Consider the following 26,202-nt stretch of genomic DNA (forward strand, 5'->3'; position numbering starts at 1 on the left):
TAATGGTCCTGTAATGTATGCCTTCTTCCGTGACTGATCTTGATTTTCATGGTTGCTAGAAGTGGTTACACAGGGAAAAGTGATGTTGGTTTAACTACGGTTACTTATAGTGAAACCGTATAGGCAGGAGTGGACTTGGAGTGTGGGGCGACGGGTAGTGCTTAAAGTAACTTAGTACTGACAGAGATGACACTGCTCCTCTCCAGCAAACCCCATGTTACTCACACACATGCAAGTGGCAATTAATGTTCACAAAGGGCCTGATGTATGACAATTACATTTTGTGAGCCGCAATTTGTGAGTCAAAAATGAAATGTACTGATGTTCATGAGGCAGGTCGCAATTTGCGACCCATTGTGAATGGGCAATAACGGGGATAGTGGCCTGCTAGGGACAGCAGACCACCATTTCTGTGTTCGCTTTTAAATAAAGCAACTTAAAGGGAAACGGGATGGGTTTCAAAAAGAATAATGAAACATTTGTTTCATTTTGTAAGACTAGGCAGTGGCCCATGGGACCACTGCCTGCGCTTGAATTTTTTTTTGCTGCCAGTAACAAAGAGAAAGGGTTTCCCTGGGGAGTCCTTCTTGTTTGCAAATGACTTACCACCTACTTGAAGTAGGCTGTAAATTGTGATTATTTTTCGACCGCATTCTGGTTGAAGAACAATTGTACATGCCCTTGCAACTCGCTATTAAGAATTACCTCCCTGATAGCAACTTGCAAACTCTATTTTATGACTCGTTAATAGGATACCGACTCGCAAAGCATAAGGTTAGTACATGCTAAAATCTGTTTTAGCGGTCGCAAATGGCCCGATTTTCAGTTTGCAACCGCCAAAAACATTGGTACATCTGGCCGTAAATTTCTGTTTGAATAGAAGCATCTTCTATTGGGTAAAGCATATTCAACTCTTATTTCATTTGGGTAAAATGTGAAATTTGGGTTAAACAGCAATATATGAAGTCAGAGTATCTTAAAACGGTGCACCTCCTTTACATTAGGAGCATATTTTTCAGTCTTTTCCACATTTACAGAATTCAAAGTTGGAACCTACAGATATTTGAAATCCTAGAGTAGTTGGGGACTGAATGCTTTTCACTTCCTCCTCAGTGCCTCAGGAGTGCAAAAAGTTGCTAGGGAAAGAACAACAAATTGTTACCCATGTTCTGTTTAAACTCTTAAATTGGTAAATAACATAAATGCAAAGAGAGTTTTTGAGGCTCTTGACCACCTGCAAACCTCTAAATCATTCCTGTTTATAGCCTTAGTCCCTTACCTCTTGATGTAGCTGTTCACATTCGGTCTTCATGCAAAACAATGCTGCCAGTGAATGAAGGACCTCTAGTAAAACCTTGAAGGAAGAAAATGGAGAAAAGAGATAAAGATCAAAGACAATTGGAAGTTGAAAAGAGGGAAACAACAAGAGGAACAGAAGGGACAGGAGCCGTCAGATAGACTGACAGAAAGGAGAAATATATAGAGAAGAGACAGAAGAGACAGGGGAATGGCGTTGAGTAAGAGGATTTAGTAATGATGAACGTTAAGGAGGGAGTGGAGTGATGAAATAGCACCAAAAGATTGATTATAGGAAGAGAGGAGCAAGGAAAGGCAGAGCTGTGATGGCGATATTGATCAGTAAGAGTTTAGGATTATGTGAGTGAGGGACATAGGGAAGAAAGAGACAGACCTGTTGAGAGTATTAAAATAAGCAGAGCCTGTACTGTCTGTAAAAGAAGGAAAGATTTAGATAAGTACAGCTAGAAGAGCACAAAGACAAAATAGGGATAAAAAAGCACACGTTAACGTCACTAAAAGTTGCATTGTGTACTGAAAAATGCTCCAGCTACTTTGTTAAATCTAAGAAGCTGAAGCAAAAGGGACCAATTGGAAAATCACAAAAGAAGTAATCTCAGCAAGAAATGATAAACCTTTTTTAAGTTTGTTGCTAATGGCTTGGTTACAGCTAATGTCAAAGTGGATGAAATCCAAAAAAGCACTCCTTGGGACAAGGAGAGCGTCTCCCTGATGCACTCAAATCAATATTCTGTTCTTTATTCCACGGGCAAAGAATTTTTTTTCTTGAAACTTAAATGATGGTCAATAGTTTTATTCATAGGTTTCAAATTGGTCTTGAAATGATCATCAATTCCATTATTATTGAGTCATAATAACAGTAATCGTAAACCAAACGATTCTTTTATGCCCAATGCATTTCGGGCACAGATGCCCTTCTTCAGGGGTTATACACTGAAAAATAGAGGAAACGAGGTATCAGCACTAAGCTCTAAATGCTGTTATTAGCAGTGGATGAAAGTGACTGTCTCTAGTTCGTGTGCTGGGGTGCACATGCTCATAGAGTATCTGTGATTGGTTATTTGTCCGTTCCAAGAACCGTCGAGAAACTGAGTATGACACGTGAGAATGAAAAGTAAAATGAATCGACGTGTGTTAGATCGGCGTGGTCATTACATAGAGGATAAAAGCATAAATGTGCCCAAACGTGAAGTGCACAAAATCAATTTCAACTAGCGTGATAATGCTACAAATATCTAAGATCGGTGAAATGGTTCCATTAAGGGTAACAATTGTGAGTGGTGCCCAAACAGGATGTGCACTAAAACGATTCATGCAAGGAACTAGAGCGTATTTAGAACGTGACTCACTTAGCTGTCATAGTCCACTATTGTACGAGTGCAGGGCTGTGAACGGAAACGTGGAGGATATTAAATACGATCCACGTGTTGTAAAATGAGAGATAAAATAGTTGAAAGCCAAGGTGCACTTACTTTATGACAGATCGGTGAACGCTTGAAACGCGAACTCGCGGGGCTCAAACGGTTGTGCCCGGGCTCTAATCCCCCGGAAATATATAAGAATCACGGGATAGTTCGAGGCGTGTCACCCGGAAGTGAACATTAGGATGAGCTGATTGTATACATAAATGCCGTGATTTCGGTGCCCCCAAAGTATATAAATGTGAACAGTGACCCATACGTCTGTAATACGCTCGGTAACACTGGAGTAAAATGCACGCCTGCGTGTATATCCAGTGGTAGGATCGTCGAACTACAGAAGTGTGAGAAATTAAAGAAAGACTTGTCGTTCAACTTAAACTTCGGAATAACTAACCGAGAAAAACTGTATAAATTGCCACCTGATGAACCTAATGATCATGACAGTTGCTAACAACAGAACATAATAATGGTATATAATAGTACATATGCATATTGCACAGGGCATATGAACATGTAGCATGGACCGGAGTCTCTAAGGCTAAGAAGTGATCATAATGAATACCAGTAGTTGCTGCGCCTGAATATAATAATTGTGTGATCCTTGTGTAAATAACTAAGAATAACAATGGTGGACAAACAATAAAGGAGTGCTCCACGACTAAACTTCCTATAGAAAGTGATGTCCAATTCAAAATTTAAAAAACGAATAAATCCGGAATGTTAACAATGAAAATTACGGTCAAGTTCCAGACATCAAATAATGAATTGTGTTCAGATGAGTCAAAGAAAGCAGCTAAAGTTATAATGTTCATTGAGCCCCCTGGGGCTGATGGTGTTCATACGGTTGATCCATTAGATCTCACTCTGTAACATGAATTGTGTATTATTACGGGCCTTTAAAATGGGAATCTGTTCAAGAATCAAAAAACAGAGTTGACTTATGTTATGGTTCGAGGTATTGAAATGCCTGCCACCATGGGTTTAACATTGTGAGTGCGGATATTGCTTTCATGTTCATTCAATCTTATGCGGATTTTAATAATAAAAGCAACAATACTATTATTTGAGTAGAGCACTTTGCTATGGACACATGATCAATCATATGACTGGACGGCACAGAGTTTCATTTTGATGGATACGCTATTTTGGTATGACAAGTATTTTGATATGAGAAGGGCACGGGCGGACATCTTGTGCAAGTATGTCTTTGCGAATCATGCAGAAGTAAACAACAATATGGGTGAACATAATATGATTGAGTAGGGCATTTTATTTTAAATAAATGAGCAGCGGTGTAATGGAATAGATCGGAAAACTTGTTTGATTGGGGTTGTAATAATAGAATACCGGGCACGCCATTTTAGTATAACAAGTAGGTTGATATGATGAAGGCACGGGCGAACATTTTGTGTAAGTATTTCATGGTGACTCTTCCAGAAATACACAGTAATACACATGAAATTAACTCCTGAATAGGACATGATATACCAGGTACATTGGAAGTTCGTGTGCGAGGAATGGTGTAACGCAAGTGAGCTGGAAAGGTCGATAGTTAACACGAAGACCCAGTTCAAGGAACGCTATAAAAAGAGGGTTACCGCTATGGCGCTTGTTTACCACACCGTACTGGATTGCTCGAGGAGTACTCTCCATTCTACAGGTATGTTGTGGCAGCCATTTATGCGGGCCTGTGCAGAGACTAGGAAATTCAATCTTTAGACATGACAGACTCAGAGTGCATTCTGATATGGACTCCGTGTTTTAATTTAGATAACTTGATGAAAGTAAATTCGAACGGTGTGTGAGAACGATGGAGATGGCCGCAATTATACATGTATACATTTAGACAGCAGGTAGAGAATTACGGTCTGGGTAATACCACAGTTCCCGTATCTCTCTAACGCATGTATATTGTTTTCAGGTGAACTAGCATTGATACAGGCATTTATGGATATGATTGAAAGTAATAGTGAGGTGAGACGAAACGCACTTATATAACTGGTCAAGTTTGCTATTTGGAATAATGATGAATAGTGGTCCACTAGACAGATAATCAACATATATATGTATTATATTTCTATTATATAGAAGATGACAAATTGATGCCTGGATTAATTTTGGAATTGTTTTGAGAGGTGAGCCCAGCTATTAATTTTGTTATAGAACGTTCAAACTATACACTGGGTTATACAGAGAAGGGTGTCTACCATGCACCTCATATCTGTCATTATGCATGGTGTTTGTTTTATACATACATGTTGCTGTACTTTTGGGATTACTTGAGAAACACCCTCTATTATATATGACAGTGTTTTTTCAATATGACATTTATGCTTTCCCTCCTTCACTTTGTATGATATATGGATAAAGAATTTTATAATTTTGACAATTGTTCAAGTTAATTGAGCACCACGGTGTTCAGGTGATGGAGTATTACACTGTAATCCAGTTGGAGCTTAGACTCATGGTGTTTATTTGACTTATAGTCCTGATGAAGTCAGTGATGAACACCCATCAAATCTGATGAAACACGTGTTGGCTGTGGTTTTGTGAAGAATATTGATGAAAGACTGTGGCTTCTGAAGACGAGAGGCTGTGGCTTCTGAAGAAGTCTGTTGGGAATAAATTTATGGACAATCTGTTGACTGAAAATATGTCGTTTCCTGGCAGATTCCATGTTTAACAGGAGAAAAATAGGCATATGTTCCACGTCCATTATTCAATTCTTATATAGGTGATCATATAAACAATTTAGGTCAGACTATCTTATCTCAACATGCCTTGTTATATAAACTATCCCTGCCCTCTTCTATGTCGAAGACCTTGTTGTCCTCCTGGATCAACTCTCATTGGTTGCCAGTTGGAACTGGAAATCCTTAAGAAAATTCTAAATAATACCAGACCAATTTAATGACATTTACAGGTAGATTTAGAGTGTGGTTAAAATGATTTTCAAAGTTCCATTGCTTGGATTAACTGGGCGTGACACTGACCTGTTAATCGCACATAATGCTAAAATTCTTCCAGTCCAGGTGCATGGATTGGCAGTTGAGTTTCAACACTGGAAGGAGTCTATAGATACTATTGAAGCCAAACCCATGGCCTCATGCATAAACCCCGATAGAGGTTATTAGACTTGAATGTGCATTAAAATCCAGTTGGATCTGTCATTGCTATCACTATTATTGAAATACTTTGTGTTAACAAATGTCTCTGGAGATACCAAATCTATTCTGATAACCGGAAATAAAATCATTATTACTTACAGACTTCTACAGGAAGTCTCTCTGAATATAGGGCAGTGATCTTTAAATTATTTTATGTCACTCCCCCACCCTTCCCCCGAGAGGAAAAAAAATCATCGCCCCGCCCTCAGATTTCTTCATAATTATTTTATTAAATTGGCAATGTTAAAATATGTCTATACATATTTAAACATTGCAATTACGTTCTGTTACTGTTTTATAATGCAATCAAATGCATGATTGCCAAACATACTATTCTGGTCAGGCAGGCCTTACTAACACGTTCAAGTATCCACAGTGTGACTCTTAGAAGTGGGGGTGGAAGGTTTGAAGGATATTTGGAGTCCCTTCCCTTTTAACACCTTCTCCCAGGTAGGATATAAATAGCAAAAGATGTTAGTGATGGCCCATTACAGAGCCGCTTGGTGCTGCTCATTTTTTTCAGCTCAAAATAAAGCACTGTTATAAGCACAAGAGCCTGGCACCACTCCTGGGATCACTTGAGCCCCCCCTAGGGGGTCCCGCCCCCCAGTTTGAAGAGCCCTGATATAGGGAATAATTGCAGGGGTCATTCACTTATCTCTGTCCTTGGAGCAGCATAGAAAGCTCCTCCACTTCTGTAAGCCGTTGTGTTTGGCTCACTAATGAACCATTGAATGAACGAGGAATTACTATTTGGGGAAACGCCAAAGCAAAATAAAAACCACAAGATATCATTTGTGGCAGTTGAATCGGGCAAACACTAACCACAACAAAGTGGCAGAAATGCAAGGCTAGTTCTGAGCAAGAGGACAATCAGGAGCCCTCCTAGTAGTTCAGAAAAACAAGGACAAGTGGAATATCTCAAGAGAGGATGAATTTGCTGGCAACAAAGGTAAACTGAAGCACGATTATTTGCACTTGTCACCGTATATTGTGAAAGATCCCTACCTAACAGGAAGGAGAATGTAATCATCTCAACCAAGATGGAATGTGACAAAGTTGGAAGAATACATGTTTGTCACTATTGTTGGTTGGAAAAAAGACATCAGTGAGTGACTGCCCATCTCATGTGTGGAATCATCAAACCCTGTGCCTCATTCACACATGAATCTCTATTATTGATAGACACCAGTGAGAAGTGTGATTACAAAACAACTTTGCTGAAGCAGGTTATTCTTGTCACCACCTGGATCGTTGGGTTTTAGTTTAGGAGATGTTTTGCTAGGGATAGTGGTGCAATGGTGGTGCACTAGTAGGTAGCACATGCAGTTGTTGCATGAAACTAAAGGAAATGTGAGTTTTTTAGCGTACGCCTAATTGTCCAAAATGCCTAATGAATTGTCCCATATTTAAACTGGGCAAGAAAGTGGGAATTCTTTTAAATCAATTGCAATAAAGTGAGTTCAAACGTTTAAAATGTATTCAAATCCTGTCCGGATTTTGAAGCACCTGTTTTTGTTTTCTAATACCGTGGTCAAATTAGTTAACATGATGCTTGCTGTTTGGGCCTACAATGATGCCTATGTATATGAAAGTACGATGAAACTGCTATCTTCATTTCATAACCTGATGTTTAACAGACAGTGTAGCGGTCTCAGTGATATCTGATTTGGTATTTAAATACTCAATTTTGTGTTGTGCATGTGTGTATACCTACTCCAAGTACAATGATGCACTGATTGTAGGATTGATGAAGGTTGTTTACAGATTGAGGGTAAGTCTTTTCTGGCCTTGCCTTTCTTCAGAAATATCGCTGGGAGATCCTTTTTCGACATCCTGCTAGTTGAAGGCTGTGCAGGACCCTGTAGCGCCGCCGCACCTTGCTGTTATTTTGTCACAACACTCTGGGCGAGGACTACAGCCCCCAGGGTGCACCGGTAACTTTCCAGCTGCCGCGAGTGAGGGGGAGGCGTGGTCACCATGCATAAAGCGCTGCCTCTCCACCCGCATGGACCCGTCTGAGCCTGAAGGAGCCTAGGCTGGGCCAGACCTCTAACATCTGTATTTTCGCAGTCCGATATTCATTCCCTAACGAGTAGAGCAAAACTCAAACTAATTGTGACTCAATTTGCTTAAATGAATAGACGCAAATCAGGGGTGGGGTCCGGGGTGGCGGGGACCTTAGACACGTTCCTTGTAAGGGCTGAATCTGCATTGATGCATGAAATTGCCCTAACTGAACGGACCCGCAATCCCAATATGCATGTCAGCCTGACAAGGGTACAGATTTAGTTATTAGCGATGGTCTGGAAATTCCCACTGTCCCTCGACCGATTGATTACGCTGCTGACTCATAGGGCCCCGTCACTAACTTGCACCCCTCGGCCCAGGACACAAGTTTTGTGACTGAGCAAGAGCCGGAGATACAGATCACCGGTGTCCGCACCAGAGGCCGCAAGCAACGAGAATCCAGGGTGTCAAGAAGGGAACTGACCAGGGAACTAAAAAGAAAAGATGTGTGGCCCAAAAACTAAACCACCGCGTAACACGCAAATCGGTTTCTCGACCGATTTCCCCGGCTGTGAATAACAAGGCTTGTTCCTCTTTGTCGTCACCGTCCAGTAACGTTAAGGACAATACTAACGGGAATAGCCCTCCTCTTTGGTCAAACGAGGATGATTTTTGCAAACGTTTGGGTTTACTGATGTCCAACCTCCTTGCTCCTTTGGTACAGAAGTTGGGCAGTATTGAACAAAGATTAATCTCACTTGAAAAGTTAGGAGCCTCTTCTCAAGTAACTAGCTTTGCTGTAGGTGATAATAATGGTAATGGTGCTGGGCCAACGCTTTTAAGGGGGGACGGTGTTACGGATAAGGGTATAACTACTACAATTTATTGACCAAATCTTAAACGTAGCCAGGTCTGTAACCAAGTTCCGAAGATTCTGATGCCATCTAATACAAGCACTGACCCTTTGTCAAGTGCACGTAACCAGACTGACCAGGGCCAAAACTTTTTAATGATACAGTCAGCACCAGTAACAAATCCCGCTCCACCCAGTTTGGGGGGGACGGTGTAGTATGACAGTGGATCAGGGTTCTGTGGCACACAAGGGGAGTAGGGTGTCTGAGGCCACGTCTAATGTGGTTCTAAACCTCCCCCCTGAAGCGACCCCGTACACTGTGGTTTTAGTAAATGTCCCCACTTTGGCTGAAAACGATTTTGAACACTGGTCAACTCTACGTAACAAAGCCTGTCATTTTCTGAGTACTAGAACAGGGCTAAATAATGTTCTTTTTAGTGAATTCAAAATGGCACGTAGAGGTTCATGGATTGGTAAGTCCAACAAACGGTTACAAGGTGATTGCGTTGTTCTATCGTTTAGATCTCCAAATTTAGTGCAGCTTATTTTTGACAGAACAAAAAGTGAGGACACCAATGTAAATGGTATTAATATTTTCCCTTTGTTTTTTTTTTTATCACCCTGCAATTGATGAACAGTGCCATCATCAGCAGGCTTCATTTTTTGATAGTAGAACCTCTCATTATTCATTGCCAACCAGCAATCGCTTTGAAATATTTGAGTCCTTAGAAGCAATTGACTGACTAACCAATCAAGATTTTGGCGTATTTCATTATGACTATATGCCCAGTTTTACTCAAGGGTCTATATGCAGTATGCCTAAATTACCCATACCTGGTGAAGATGTTAATCCCACTAGTGTGGAGAACAGGCTTAAAAAGGATATCTCACCCAGATATGAAGATTCTCAGCAAGGGTTGTTAGATTGTGACTCTCACCAGTTATTTTTGCCTTGTGCCAGTCAGTTAATCATAACAGAAGGAGCTATAAGCTCAAAAGTAATACAGTCTGCAAGGAAGCCTGTTATTAATCTTGTTCCACCAAAATCGCCAACGTTTACACAGGATAAGTTAGGCGAGGAAACCCTCTGTAAATTCGTATCTTGGAATATAGCAGGTCTATACCAAACACTGACAACCCCAATTTGGTGCGAATATATACAAAGTCAGCATATCCTCTGCCTACAAGAGACGTGGGCAAGAGACCCGTTACATATTAATGGGTACAGAACATTACACACTAGGGCAGGAGAAAGCAAAGGTGACAGATTAAAGGGAGGCCATTGTACATACATCGCTAATACTCTGAACTTTAGTAAAATTGAATCTAGGTTAGATAATGTTTTTTATCAGATAATTAATATTAAAATTGATAGCAAGCGATTGATAATTCTGATTAATTTGTACAACAATATTGCCATGCCTGATGTAGAATCTGTTTTTAATGAGTTAGTAATCGAAGTTCAATCTCAATGGCATAAATGTGCTCAAGATGCTAGGATTCTTTTAGGAGGAGATTTTAATTGTGGTCTATGTCCTATTGTTGATCCAAATGTGTGCAGATTTGATGTGGAGGTAGGGTTTAGTTGCACCCACTTTATTCATTCTAAATTTGGGGAACGGTTAAACAAGTTGATATGCACCCTGGACTTAGGATTTGTTAATGAAATGTGTTTAGAACCAGTATCAATGGGGTATACCTTTAACGGGCGGGGTTTATTTTCTACAATTGACTTTTCATTGTTGTCAAATCGCTATGCTTCTCAAGTTAGTTCATTTTTCATTGGAGATATATCTTAGAGTGACCATTTCCCATTGTGTGCCACCTTTAAAGGTTGGCTAAGAAGTAGTAAAAGAGTTTACACTATCCCCCAGTTCTCGGAGTCAGTTGTACTGGACCGAATGAATGGCTATGCACTGAAATGGGCTATGGTTGATCCTGAACGTGTTTTAAAAACTGTGGTGACTGAGTGTAAAACGGAATTCGATGTTTGTATGAATGACTTAGCTAGACCAAGTAGCATTTTAGAGGCCTTTGTGTTAATATCTAGCACTGTGAGGGAGTCCCTTTTCGTTCATAAGCCCAGGAAAACAAAACCAACTGGTTGGTTTGACTCCCAGTGCACGAAAGCACACTCAAACTTAAAAAAGTTTCTCCATACTATCCTGAGAGATCAGGAGGCTATTAGGGTGGCAAGCAGAACGTATAATCTAGTTATACAGGAGAGGAGAGATAGCTTGAAAAAGGAAGCCTGGGAGTCCCTCCATATGGCTGCTATAAGTAGGGATAGTAGTGCTTTCTGGAAGGCGGTTAAAGCACCTTTTTTTTAAACAAGACGGGGACGCCACCATTGAGATTGCCATCCCAGAGGAACAGTGGTTTGAGCATTTCACATGGGTATTTAAGGGGATAGATCAGTTGGATAACGAATTAAGTAACTCATTACTAAACAAGAAATCAGTAAATACTGACCTTAATTTGACGCTAGATGAGGTGATGACGGCGATCTCCAACAACCGCGGAGGAAAGGCACCCGGACCAGACGGTGTTCCCCATGATCTTTTTAAATTTAATTTATCTCTTTGGGTCCCAATCATTACGCAAGTAGCGAATGCCCGTTGCCATGTTTCATTTCCGGCAACTTGGACAGAGTCAATTCGTCCTTAAAAAAGGAAACCGCCAAGACCCTAGATCAGAGGTCTTCAAACTTTTGTAGGTTGAGCCCCCCCAGCTCAATTTTTTTAGCTGTTGCGTCCCCCCCTTCTACCCCCCCAAACACCTGACAGAAATTTCTGGAATCTGGTACATTACATAATTGACCGCCGCGCGCATATCCTGGGCCATATCCAGCAAATAATGTTCAATACAATAAGAGTGTTTAGTAAAGTGCAGGTTTGTGAGTGGGTGTGCTGAAATTACAGATTATTACACAGCTCAAACCACCATTTCCTAGATAAAATATGCGCAAATTGTTTTTACTAGGATGCTTTGTTTTACACATGACATTGATTGATAACACCACCAACATAGATGTGACGGGTGTGCCTGTCTTTCGCCACAGACGGTCAATCTGTGGATGGATTTTTGCAACTGCCATCCTCAGGTTGTGCTCCACATCCAGGGGCAGATCTACAAGGCACTTCCGAAGCACAGGGATGCAACATATTTACAAGAATATGACGCATCTCTGTGCTTTTTCTTGCGCTGGCGCGCAAACTGCAGCCATGCGCTAGCGTACGCATCCTTGCACCATGGTGCAAGGATGCCTGCGTCGTGGGGAGATTGTTTTTGTGCAGGAAAGGGCACCTTCCTGCACATAAACAATCACTACAGGCCTTTCCCTCTTTCAATGCAGGCGGTAGAATGCAGCACGCATTGAACGAGGGAAAAACGAGGAGAAAGGAAAACATTTCTCCTCGTTGCGCCTCGCTAAGCCATCTCTAGGGTGGCGTAGCATTCAGATGCATTTCCAGATTTACGATTCCGCGTAAATCTTGAGATGTGTCTTGTTCCATGGGTGTTGCGTGGGAAGACCCATAGCAATACCCATGGAACAACACTTCAACACAAAGTGCTGCGAGTGAAGTTGCCGTATTTACAAGGAGAGGAAAAGTCACGCAGGATGGCTTTTCCCGTCCTTGTAAATATGGAGGAGCCCCCTGCGCCACCAGTACGTCACATAAACTGAGGTACTGGTGGCGCAGGGCGCTTGTAAATCTGCCCCCTAATCTTTAATACCGCAAGTGCTGAGAACCCAATCTCACATAAGTAGGACAAGCTGAAATGCAAGAGAGTTTTGATAGCATTTTCTCTCAAAGCTGAATATTCTGCAGACATTTTCAGCCAAGACCGGGACTGAAAGGGAGACAGTGTTGTCAGAGTTTTCGAGCACTCCCTAGCTCAGAGCTGGTACACAAGAAACAAACCTTCTCTAGAAATCATTAACAAACGTTTTAGGCAGCATTATAATGGGATAATGTAGATTTTCCTAGTTATTATGACGGAAAGTCTTAATTTTATTAAAGACACGGAGGCGAGTATTATGCTTTCTTATCTTGCCTTTTTATTCAATAGCAGCCAAGATAAGTATCAGAACTACAGTTCCCAGGGGCTCAGGGAGAAAAACTGGCCAATGGGGACGTAGCAAACATAAAACCTAAGTCCAATCACAGTAACTGTAACAATAAACGTCATAACTGACTGCGCAGCTTCCTCTTTTCGCTGACGAGCGGGTCAGATAAAGTCAGAAAATAGTGGAACAATAGCTAACACCAAGGAAACGGCCAAGGTCCATGAACAAACTTCTTGAGCCAACGAAGACCAGGACTGGAGAGATGTAGACGTCGGCGACGGTGACTCCGGGGTGGAAGCAGAGAAACTCTGAGGTGGAGAAGGCCGCTGTCGATGCTTGTCTGGATAATCACGATGATGCCGGGGGCAGAGCTGGATTCGCTGAAGGGAGGGAGAACACATGTTAGTAGTGTAGAGGTGGGATAATACTCGCCTCCGTGTCTTTAATAAAATTAAGACTTTCCGTCATAATAACTAGGAAAATCTACATTTTATGGCAAGACCGGAGGCTCCTATTATGCTTGTTCAAAGCATATTAACCACTAAAGAAGCCACAGTGTCAATAGGTTTACAATAAAACATTCGAAAAACAGTATCATTAGACCAATCAGCTGATCTCAGAATGTCCTCGAGGTGGGAGCCTGCCCAAAAGGCCTTAGAAGCCATGGCTCCCCTAGTGGAATGAGCTCCGAAGACGGAGACGTCAATGCCTGCCAGGGACATAACCCAGCGCACCCAACGGGCCAAGGTAGCAGAGGAAACGGGGAGATGAGGCTTGCGGAAGGAAATGAGAAGCTGGGAATTGGAGGGCGTTCTGAGATTAGCCGTTCTTTGTTCGTAGGCCTTTAAACATTGACCAACACAGAGTTTTGGGTGAGAAGGAAAATAAGGGTAAAAAACAGAATTCAAATTAGTTTTGGTTCGTCTGTGAATCTGGAACAGAACACCTGTAGGAGAGAACTGACGGCCGGAAATATCCAAGGCCTTAACATCAGAAACACGCTTGATGGAAACAAGACATAACAGCATCGTAAGTTTTGCAGACAACATTTTTAAAGAAAGAGAAGCATTATCTGGCCAGTCAGAAAATAACTTAAGAACAACTGAAACATCCCATAAGTTAGTATACTTAGCCAACGGAGGTTTGGAACAGCGAACTCCTTTTAACAGGCGACAGATAAGGGGATGAGAGCCGATAGGTTTGCCATCAAGAGGGGAATGGTTAAGAGAAATGGCTGATCTGTACAGGTTTACGGTCCTATATGACTTACCCGCGCTGGCTTCCGAGGCCAGAAAGTTAACTACAAAGTTCAAAGGGGCTGAAAGGGGATCGATATGCCGGTCCAGACACCAGCTTGTCCAAAGAGACCAAGTGGATTTGTATGCTTTTGAGGTACCAGGGGCCCAGGCTTTGCTGATAAAGAGAGAAGCTTCCTGTGAAATGAGGACGTCAACAGGGGAAGACCGGACACCTTCCAAGCAGACAAGACCAGAGAGTTGTTCAGGACCAGGTCGTGAGGACGGCCCAGGGGATTGAGTAGAAGGTCTTCTCGTTCTGGGAGAAGGACAGGAAAGTCCACCGCCATTTCCAACAGAGACGGGAACCAACTCTGGGACTGCCAGAACGGGACTACCAGGATTAAGGACGTCGACTGCCGTCGTACCTGAGAGAGAACCCGACTGATCATGGGAAAAGGAGGAAAGGCGTAGTTGAGATGAAGGGACCAGTCTTGCAGAAAAGCATCCGTCGCTAGGGCAGAAGGATCTGGGCGCCAGCTGAAAAAGCGGGGTAACTGAGAATTGAGGCGTGAAGCAAAAAGGTCTTTCGAGAAAGGACCCCATTTGTGAGAAAGGGATAGGAAAACGGATGGCAAGAGCTTCCAGTCGCTGGAATCTCGAAGATGGCGAGAGTGCCAGTCTGCCACCGCGTTGAGGTCCCCCGGCAGGTATTCCGCCGTCAGAGACAGTTGATTCATCTGACAGAATTCCCATAAACTTTTTGCCAGTTCTGCCAGAGGCTTGGACTTGGTCCCCCCAAGGTGGTTTATGTAGCGGACCGCAGAAACGTTGTCCATGCGAAGAAGAATGGAACATCGTACCATGTTTTTGGTAAGACTTTGGATCGCAGAGGAGCCTGCAAGCATCTCTAAACAATTGATGTGCAATCTGGACTCCTCTCGAGACCATGTACCTCCAGTCGAGATTTGTCCACAGCGGGCGCCCCAACCCGACAGGCTTGCATCTGATTCTAATACAAGATCTGGGGCCGTAGTGAAGATAGCGCGGCCGTTCCACGCATCTAAATGGTCTATCCACCAAAGGAGTTCGTCTCGAGCTTCGTGGTCTAGGGAAATGAGATCGGAGTAAGCCAAGCCCTGACGAAGATGTCTGATCTTTAAGCGCTGAAGGGCGCGGTAATGAAGAGGCCCCGGGAAGATGGCCTGAATGGACGCGGATAGAAGGCCGACTATTCGTGCCAGAGATCGAAGGGAGATGAGGGAGGACCGAAGAACAGACCGAATCTCCGACTTGATCGTGGAGACTTTTGACTGAGGGAGAAGGAGATAAGCTGTGGAAGAATCCACTTGAAAACCCAAGAATTCTATGGTCTGGGAGGGAATGAGCATAGATTTTTCGGAGTTGAGAAGGAAACCCAGATCCAAAAGTAGGGACTGTGCGGTGCGAAGATGTGAGAGAAGGAGCTGTTTGTCCGAGCTCATGAGGAGGATGTCGTCTAAATAAATGATTAGTCTGATCCCGAGTGATCTTAGAAAAGCCACCACCGGTTTTAAGAGTTTTGTGAAACACCAGGGGGCTGAAGATAGACCGAAAGGCAGGGAGGTGAAGCGATAAGTGACGTTCGACCATTGAAACTGAAGAAATTTGGTGTGCAAATGATGAATGGGCACGGTGAGGTAGGCATCCTGTAAGTCCAGACGGACCATCCAGTCGTTTGGTCGAAGAGTATCTCTTAGATGGAGAATGGTCTCCATTTTGAAGTGACGATATACCACAAACTGGTTGAACAATTTGAGATTGATCACTGGATGTAGTTTTTTGTTCTTTTTCTGAACCAGGGAAATGGAGCTGAGGAAGCCGGAAGGATCGAAGGGGGCGATGGAGATGGCTTGTTTTTGGAGAAGAGCAAGAATTTCCGAATCTATGAGAGCTTGCGTGTTGAGGGAGAAAACCATGGGACGCGGCAGTGTGGGTTGAAAAGGCGGCGAATAAAGCTCTATGAGATAGCCTTGAACCGTGTCTAAAACCCAAGGATCTGCATTGATTGTCTGCCATTTGGAAAGAAACAGTTTTAAACGACCTCCCACAGGGGGAGGACTTACCCTGTTGATTGAAGTTGTTGTTGTTGCGGAAGTTTTTCTGTCCGCGACCCCGGAAGCCTCTGCCGCGTTGCGGGTAAAACTGGGGTTTGTATTCCTGCGTGGAGGAAGCACCTCTGGAGCCTTGGTTGTGAAAGGACCGGCCGGAAGAGCGACCCCTGCCTCTGCCGGCCCGTCCAAAAACCCGGGGGGAAAACACCTTTTTTATGGATTGCTGCGCCTTGTCTAGAGACGCGAAAGTGGACACGAATCTGCTGAGGTCCTTGACTAGAGTGTCCCCGAAGAGAAGACCATTAGCTTTGGAACCTGGATCCTGCGGAGCGAGGTTGGCCAATTTGGGGTCCAATTTAATTAGGAGGCCTTTACGCCGCTCATGCGTGATGGCGGCATTAGCATTGCCCAGAAGACAGAAGGCGCGCTGGACCCAAAGGGAGATTTCCTCGGCCGACAAGTCAGAGCCGTGTAAGCGGGAGGATTCCGCAAGGTCAAAAATGCGTGCCAGGGGACCCACCACGTCAAGGAGTTTGTCCTGGCACGTGGACCAAGCTTTGTCGACACCTTTACGGGGATCTTTGCCAAATTTTGAGAAGAACGTAAGCAAGGGCTGATCAATAGCAGGAACCATAGTAACTTTATCTGGTAAAGAAGGCTTAGGACATTCCGACTTCAGTCGTGATCTGACAGCAGATTCCAGAGGGAGGCGCAGTCTGGCAGAAATGTACTCCCCCACATGAAAAGCAGGAGCCCATTCGGTAGAATTGGGGTGCCTGATAGAAGAGGGGTCGAACATAGGGACTCCGTCGGAGTCGAAAACTGGTTCAAAGGAAAAGGAATCCGATTTAAACTTTTTGGAAGGGGGGGAATCAGAGACGTCAAACACGTCAAACAAATCATCTGCGTCGTCCAAGTCTCTGTCGGTGTCCAAAATGGTGGATATCACTAATTTTTTAGGAGCCTCTGCATGTTTGGATTTATGCTTGCGTTTACCCTGGGTACCTATAGACCCCTCCTTGCAAGGAGGCCTGGGAGGCACTTTGTCCTCAATCAAATGCGAGGAAACCTCGCTAATCAATGATGACGCAGAATTTAAAGCAGAGGAAACCACCTTTTTTGGTCTGCTATCCCCCGCAGACTGGGCCAAGGCTTTGGACAACAGACTTAACATCGTGTTTTGCATGCCCTTGGACACGCGTTTCATTGAGGACTCCACAGCATTTTCCACAGAGGTATTTATAAATTTATTTAAATCGTGCTTGAAGGCTTCGCCTTCCTGAGAAGCCTGGTCTCGTGCAGGGGAGCTGTCAGAGCTCATAATTGCCAACCTAGAGGTAGTCAGGGGTTAATGTGGAGCCAAGAGGGAGGAGTCAAGCAGTAGCAACCTCCCAGGGGCGTGTACAGGGAAACCGGAGCACTCGCGTTATAGAGAGCGAGAAGAAAGGAGCAGGGAAGACCTGCGCAATGCCAAACTCGAAGCGCTGAGCGAGGGACACTCTGTGAGGCGAAGGCGCCGATACGGGAAAGAGCGCGAGGCCAAACGGTGAGCGCGCGATGGGCAGCACCACCGGGAGACCCAGAGGGGGAAAAAGTAAGAGAGCGCGAAGGCGCGTTGGATTGCAAGCGGCAAATAGCGCGCGCGAGCGTGTGTGACACCAGGAGACAATATGTAAACAAAGCAATGAATAAATTATATATATACTATGAATTCATAACAAATATGCAGCGAGCAAAGAAAAAAGGGCACTTATCTGACTGCGAGCAGCAAGAAAAGAGGAAGCTGCGCATTCAGTTATGACGTTTATTGTTACAGTTACTCTGATTGGACTTAGGTTTTATGTTTGCCACGTCCCCATTGGCCAGTTTTTCTCCCTGAGCCCCTGGGACCTGTAGTTCTGATACTTATCTTGGCTGCTATTGAATAAAAAGGCAAGATAAGAAAGCATAATAGGAGCCTCCGGTCTTGCCATAAAATTGCCCACCATCCTGTTATGGACCCGAAGACAAAGTTGAAAGTCCACAATTAGGTGTTGAACCAACACCTAATTGAGAATTCCTAAGTAGTACAATAAGTTGCTTGCCTGAAGCAGTTGGGGTTAAGGACACGTCGGTCGGGCTTATGTTTAAAACAAAAAATAGAACTAATAATAAATGAATGATGTCTATTTTACTTCAGAGCTATGTTGTCTGACAGACTTTGTGGTAGCAGGGACATGTTAAGGATTTTGGGTGCCCTGGGCCAAAACTATTTTGGGGGCCCCTATTCAGTACAGCTTTGAGTCTAAATGATTTACTTTCAGCTCTGCCTTACCCTCTTTAGCCAGGCTACTAATGGTGCACAGGCACTATGGTTGAAATTCTAAAAGCGTTTACATCTAATATTCATAGATAGTGATGTGTGTTTTCACTGTTGTAACAAAGCAGCAGCCCACTAATTTTACAGCAAATAATATCTGTGATATCCTTCAATTTCTCATATGTGATGACCCGCGTGGATCTAAAATAAACTTTTTGATGGTTGTTGCTTCAAACAAACATTTCTCTGCAAATAGTAATAGACTCCTTACATCAATCACCTTAAAAAGAAATAAAACAAAACGGTATTTACAAGAATTTGTTTAGGAATTATTCCAGGCCATCAGGGCAAAAACAGAACTGTCTATCAAGGGGCCCCCTGGAAAGCTGGATTGCAGTGCATGTAAATGTGTCCTTTTGTAGTTTAGGACGAAAATCTTGATGGGGCACGACATGCCCATACTCGTGTACAGGGGCGCAACTAGACCCGAACTTCGGTTGGGGGCTAACACTCCCAGCCGGGGCTGGCCCAAGCACATGTTGCACACAGTGCAACAGACTTTTTTGGTGCCCCCTCCCACATATCCTCCTTCTCCATGAATTCCCTCACTACCACTCACCAATGATGCACCTCATCTCTCTTCATTTTCTTATAGCGCTACTCATGGTTTACTCACACTCAGTTCTGTGATCTGCATGGTACACATTCTATGGAGCAGGCACATTAACCCTCTGCGCTGTGTGGGTGGCAGGAGTGCTCATGTGAGTGCACGGGGAGCCATGCGACAGTTTGAGAGTAGGGTAAGAGAGGTGACTGCAGGGTGAGCGAGGTGACCATATGAATTTGGGTGCAGATATAAGTGCAGAGTGGGACGAATAAATGTATGGTTAGTGGTGGGCTTATTTGAGTGAGATTGCAGATTGAGCAGTGAGGGGGACAGGTGAGTGAAGTGTCATTTGAGCGCAGGTTGAGTAGTGTGTTCGTGTGATTGCAGGGTGAGGTACAGGGTGAACAGTGCAAGTGAATTGTGAGTGCAGAGTGATTACTATGAGTGCAGGGTAAGTGGGTGAATGGTGTGAGTGCATGTGGATCAGTGTGAGTGCAGGGTGAGCGTGAAAGTGAAGGGTGAGAATGAGGAGTGAGTTTGAAGTAACTCAGAATGTTATTGACGGCAGCACAGGGTTTCAAAAGTGTTAAACTATTGCTAATATGGCAGTAACCAGGGATCAGGGTGGAGGAAATAAATAATGTGGTGATCCTGCAACAAATTCCAGGTCTTGTGATTAGGGTTGCTAGCTCATTATTTTAATGTCCCAGGCGGTACAAAATAAGCAGTCACCTAAAGCTGTATTGTCAGTACTTGTCCATGCATACTTTGAACAGCAAATAGAAATAACTTTTACTTGTGTTCTAGGGCTGCCTGAATAATCTGTGGCTGATAAAAGGGAACATGCTTCTTTATTTACAGACAAGTAATTAACCCCTTCCATGCCCATGACGGAACGGTTCCGTCATGAGCATCGGTTGCGCTGTGCTCATGACGGAACCGTTCCGTCATGGGCCCGCCCGCGCTCGAACCCTTCAGCACCGCGGGGGAATTCCCGCAGCGCTGAAGGGGTTAAAAGAACACATGGCTGGCTGGCATTTTGCGCGCCTGCCTGTGTAGTTTTAAAATAAACTTGGTCTCCTTTCTGGGAAGAGCTAACCCTCCCAGGAGGGGGTTAATTCAATAAGCTGAAATGCTTCAGCTGCAGTGAGAGGCAGGATGTCTCCACTGCTTAAACTGAAAGCAAACGAACAGACAGGCATTTCAGCTGCAGTGCGAGGCTAGGAGTCTCCTCTACTATAATATTGAATGTGAAGGAACAGCCCTGTCTGTTCGTTTACCTTCCGTTTTAGCAGAGGAGACTTCCTGCCTCCTCACTGCAGCTGAAGCATTTCAGCTCTATGAATTAACCCCCTCCTGGGACGGTTAACTTAACAAAAGCATGGGCACTACGTGCCCCGTCGATTTCCCCTCCCTCCCCCCTCACCGGAGTTCTCTAAAAAGACTTGTGACTCGTGACTCAGGGAACAAAGGTAAAATTAGAATGGAGTGCGCGCCCCCCCCTACGATGGTTTTGCGCCCCCCAAGGGGGCGCGCCCCACAGATTGAAGAAGTCTGCCTCAGATGCTACAGGCCTATTTCGTTCTTAGACTCCATGACAAAAATTCTAGGGCGTGTAATTTTATTAAAATTAAAAGCCTGGGCATCTGACAATAGAATCCTTTCTGATTTACAGTACGGCTTCCGTGAAGGAGTGGGCACTATTGAGCTGTCTCTTAACCTTGCCTTATTGGTGGGAAAATAAGTGTGTGTAAAAAATGGTAACTTGTTTTTAGCTTTTGTAGACCTGACAGCTGCTTTTAATTTAATTTAATTTAATTTAATTTAATTGTGGGTTTATATAGCGCTAGAATCGACTCCCGGAGGAGTATCTCCGCGCTTCGACCGCTGGGGAACCCGTCCTGGCTCACCCTGAGAGATGGTCCCTAATGGGTATCTCTAAGGTGCGACCAAGCATCCCCGGCGGTCTGGGGGGCCGTTGTGAAGATGAGGCAAGCTAATGCCCAGAGTTGCCGAGTGTGGTCCCTGACTGGAGTAGGCACCGAGGCGAGAATTATCGAGCCCGCTGACCCAGGTCCACGACCCTGCCGCGTCAGGAATCAATCCCTGGTCCCGGGCCGTCCTCTGCTTACGGGTCTGCCGCCTCTAACCAGTGAGCCACACCTCTCCACGGTAAGACACATTAAACTTTGGGAGATTTTAGAAAAGATAGGCGTGGAACATCAAATTATTCACTTTTTAAGACGATTTTATTTTAATGCTCAAACTAGAGTCCGTTTTGATGTTAAGGGTGGATCTACAACTCCAATCCCAATACGTAGGGGAGTCCGTCAAGGATGTGTCCTTGCACCGTTACTTTTTAATTTGTACATAAATGATCTTGAGGGCGCATTACTTGAGCTAAACGTTGACTTCCCTAAGATTAATGGTCGTTCAATTCCTGCCCTTTTATACGCCGACGATGCGGTTTTATTGTCCAGAACACAAGTAGGTCTACAGAGAGTATTAAATGGTTTTAATCATTTTATGTACGATTTACGATTATCAGTGAACACTTTCAAGACTTATGTTATGAGATGTGGGGGTGGGCGAGGAAATAATCTTGTGACATGTTTATTGCGGACCAAAAAATTGAAACAACAAAATCTTTTTCATACTTGGGTGTCATGTTTCACCAAGAAAATACGTGGGCACAGGCAATAAGATCTAAAACAATTTAGCCTTATTAACACCATATCTGCCCTCACCCAGTTTTCGAAAAGATTAGGGAAAAGACCACCGGTGGAACTTTTACAAATGTATAGGGTTAAAAGTATTTCCACCGCAACCTATGGTTCCGGGGCCTGGGGCATTGCAAACACACATTCTCTACAAGTAGGGGGAAATAAATTCCTAAGATATCTATTGTCGGTACCCAGAACAACTTCTGCTTATATCTGTCACGCCGAATTGGGTTTAACGTATTTGTCTGACATTATTAAACTTGAGCCAGTTTTATTGTGGCATCGAGTATGCACTAAAGAAGAACCCACATTAAATAGGGATATTTTAAAATTGTAAAAAGTACTAAGGATCCCATGGATTTATTATGTTTATAATTTTATGCAGAATCTGGGTCATCCGATGTATTTTACTGATCCCGAATCCCTGCAATTAATAAGCAGGAAGGAATTAAAAAAGAAGGTATTGCAATGTTGGAAATGATAAGGTTGACGACTGAGATTTTTAAACCCACAGTATTAGAAAATCAAATGATCTTAAGTGTTTTTAAAAGGCAGCCTTATCTAGCTATAGTTCCAGTAGGGTACGACCGGTTTTTACTAACAAGATTTAGACTCCGCATATTCCATAGATTTACCAGCTTTCCTAACATGAATAATTGGAGCCGCACCATGATAGCTTGTCCTTATGACGATTGCTCATGTCAATCCACCATCCATGTCATCTTTTTTTGTGGTTTTTACTCTGGCATTAGGAAAGTGTGGATTCGACCAATGCTAAAAAAGATGTGGATTAGGACTTGCCGACCTGCGTATATTGCATTGCAAACCCTGGATAATGCGGATATGATCTGGAAAGTCGTGATGTTTCTAAAAAAGGGCAGTTGCCTATAGGAAGAGTATAGTGTTTTAATGAATTTGGACTTTATTTTATTATCCCTGGCAATATCCATGCTTTTAATTTTTATGTATGACTGATGTTAATGGACTTCTACTATTTTATATTGTCACTGTGATTATTTTGGTGTATGTACTGCTTTTATGATTGCATTATTTTACAATCGAATAAAGCTCTATTTGAATTTGAATTTGATTGTAGGATTGATGAAGGTTGTTTACGGTTTGAGGGTAAGTCTTGGAACACCTATAGATAGTTCTGGGTGGTCAACATACAAGGAATGAGGCTAGCCATGCTTAATAATATTGAGATCTCCCATCAACTCAATGTTGGTCAACCTATTTCAGTAGTTTGGGCCTTTAATTGTAACCATATAGCAGGTTCTTAGGGTGGAAATCCACTATAGCCCTATTTGGTTGAGGCGTGCATCCTAGAATTGACTGCAGTAGACTGAGTAAATCCACTTTCAAAAGTTGGTACTTATATGGAAATGATTGAGTGGTGGTTTTGCTTTAGTGAGTGTGATGTAGCTTGTTCGCTTCTTAGGTCTGGTGTGACAGTGTAGTTCTTAGTGATACCTTTTGTTAACAATTCTTCAGAATATTCCTACAGTGGGCTTTGCCTCCGTCCAGTGGAGTAGTTCTCTCACACCTTATTCTATTGACTGTCTGGTGTCTCATTCCTCTTCCCATGGAGCGCTAGAATTACAATGCAGGAGTGACTATGTCACATCTCAAAAGTACACTGAATTATCCAATATTATTTTGTTTCTTTCATAGATGCATTATCCAGAGAAAGTAATACATATGTGTTTTGTATCTTTACTGCAGCACACAAATGTAAATGTTTTAGTGAGGAATAAAAAAAAGCAAGCCAGATATGTTGGCTTTGCCAGTGCTTGTTTTCATTGTTGCCTTCCCTTTGTTCTCTTTAAAAAAAGAAAATGGAAAATACTAGTTTTGGAATACGTCTCACAAGGCATCGTACATATAGTTTTGAATGTATATGTACATGTTTGTTAAGGTATTTACTTACAGACATACCTTGTGAGACAGTTTGTTTTAAGGCTCTGGGTGTGTTTCTGCAGTTGCACCTGTGTAACGGGTATGTTTTGGTATACAGTAAAATTATTTGATGATGAAATAGAACTGTGTGAAGAGTAGAAGGCATTGTATTGTTAGTGTTACAAAAATGTACAGGAAAGAATAACCCGATATGTAGATAGAGGTTAGGGGAGGGAGGTGGGCAAAGCAATCGGTAATCACATTTTCTACCGTTCAGATAACTGGTGCTTTGCTTTTTTGTGTTGCGCAGTGCTGAGGGCAAATAATAAAACGCTTTCTTTTTAGTAGCGTTGCTGCTTCCTTCTCAACGTGTACTAACTACTGTTTTGTTTTCTCTGTGTTGGTGTGCGTGGAGCCCTCTGATTGGAAGTAGATTTCTAGTGGAAATCCCCAGCTGATGAAACCTCTTTGCAAACTTTATCGTAGTTGAACACACAGACCGTCAGAAGTTTGCTACACGTTTGTCCGATCATTTGTAGGCGTTTGATAATTCGTGTTTCAGGAAGTTTTTACAATGGAACAAATAGAGCGTATCGTACATGAAGTATTTGCCTAATCCGGCATCGCCAATTTAGAGTCAAAAGGTGGGTGTTAATAATTGATCATTCTAAGTAGGTAAATCTCGCGGGTCTAAAACAGACTTTAGTCGACCATTCCTAACATGAGGAATATATTTGTGGTACTTCTTAGTGCGAGGTACGATTTTACAAGTATTTTACTCTCTGTTTCTAATTATTGAAGCAAAGTAGCATGAAGCAGTGAGCGTTTTTTTGCCATGAACCTCACAAGTGAGGGTAAGCCGTCTTCACCGCTGAATCCGGCTGTTAGCATAACTCTCAAGTCGAGTGGGTTGGTAACGTCAGTGCTATTAAATTGGACAAAATTAATGATTAATGAGTGTGAGAGTAGTTGCTAAGAGGAAAAGATCTGCGTTATTCTAGAGATCGCGCTTCCTTGTTCGGTTTGGTTTCCCTATTTAGTCTTTATGACTGTTTGATGGACCCTTCCTATATCAGGAGAGCGGTATTCTGATGTTGACTCGCCCTCAATTATTATACCCCTCTTTAAGAGAGCGACTGCTGGGTTTTGTGGGACATGTGGTAGTTTCAAAGTGATTCCTAGTAAATAGGCTTTGTTTTCAGTCTCCTTCAGGCGGAGGTGCTAACTGGCCTTCACTGTGTAAGGAGTTCTGCATGTTTTTCACTTGCATATGATTGGGATCTTAATAGACGGGTCTGTACAGTTTATATTTGCCTCCTGTGTTGAGTACAAGGCACGAGTGCCGGTTTTGTCAGGAGAGAATACATTTTGAATTCGAGGGCTGGTATTCATCTGTAAAAGGTGTAAAAGGAGCTATGCATAACACCTGCCTGGGTAGGAATGCCAACTGGCCCCTCCCCCCCCCCCCCCACCAGCCTGGCTTGTGTTTTTAGGTTTCGCTTGCGCTGCGCTTGCAAGATGTATTTTAACTAAATGAAAAATCTTAAGAGACTTAAAGCCCCCCCCACCTCTTAATTACCATTGCTTTGCTCCCACGTCGCTCTTGTTTCCTTTCTTCCTGTTGGTCAGCGCCTCCTCCTGCCTCCAACTTCCTGCTCAGCTTTGTCTTTGTCCTAGCTGTGGCGCTTGGACCAAGTAATGCTTCTTGCTGCCAATGTCCTTCCACTGGCTGCACACTTGTGTTTTTTACTTTCTAGGGTAGCACTCCATAAGAGTGGATCGTTTTGCATGTCATTTCTAGTGTCTGCATTTTGTTTGTTGCTTGCCTATCCCTCCCACCACCTCTCACTCCCGTCGCTGCATGCCCCTTCCCCGCGTACTGTTCCCATGAGGAGCAGGGTCAAGACAAATTTGCATATGACTGGATCCAAACTGAGGTAGCATGGTGAGCAAGATCATGATGGTTTGGGATGCTATTCTGAGTGATTACCAGTGGTCAGACAAATTGCAAGCGTTCCTCCCATCATCTTTTCTGTTTCCCAGTAGCATATTGTCTTTTATCGCCTCGGTGCCTATTCTAATCACGGGTCCCACTCTGCAACTCTAGGCAATAGCTTGCTTTTTTTTTTGATAAACAAGTTTTTATTATTTTAGGTAGTACAACAGAAGAAACTTTCGGGCCCTTCAAACCACCACCACACAGTAATACAGCATAAAATGCACCGTAGTCCCACACTCCCCCTGAACCCCCCCTCCCCCCCCCCGTCTTCTAAACAGCCCTATCATGGTATGTTGCCCAGCCATTTCCCCCAGACTTTTCGATATTTCTTGGGGCAACCCCGTGCCCGGTAAAGAGATCGCTCCTGCGCCGCACACCAGTCCACCCCGGCGCCCCATTGGCCAAGCTAGGCGGCTGCGGCTGTTTCCACGCCGCTGCAATGTCTCGTTTTGCCACCATTATGGCTGTCATGAGAAATAGCTGATCCGGGCGTGTGCCATCCAGGCC

At 43.4% G+C, this 26,202-nt stretch overlaps 1 protein-coding gene across 2 annotated transcripts in view; it reads left to right on the forward strand.

The window, feature by feature from the left end:
• CCPG1 (cell cycle progression 1) overlaps positions 1-26,202 on the forward strand; it is a 436,684-nt gene that overhangs the window by 58,051 nt on the left and 352,431 nt on the right. Inside the window, exon 1 of one of the 2 annotated variants that reach the window (XM_085644141.1) lies at positions 24,179-24,340. The exons of the other annotated variant lie outside the window; for it this stretch is intronic. The gene's annotated coding sequence lies outside the window, so the exon portion shown is untranslated. Of the gene's footprint in view, positions 1-24,178; positions 24,341-26,202 lie in introns of those variants that run through there. 2 annotated transcript variants of the gene reach the window in all.

Source organism: Triturus cristatus, chromosome 3_1 (assembly GCF_964204655.1).
Source record: "Triturus cristatus chromosome 3_1, aTriCri1.1, whole genome shotgun sequence".
Lineage (NCBI taxonomy): Eukaryota > Metazoa > Chordata > Amphibia > Caudata > Salamandridae > Triturus > Triturus cristatus.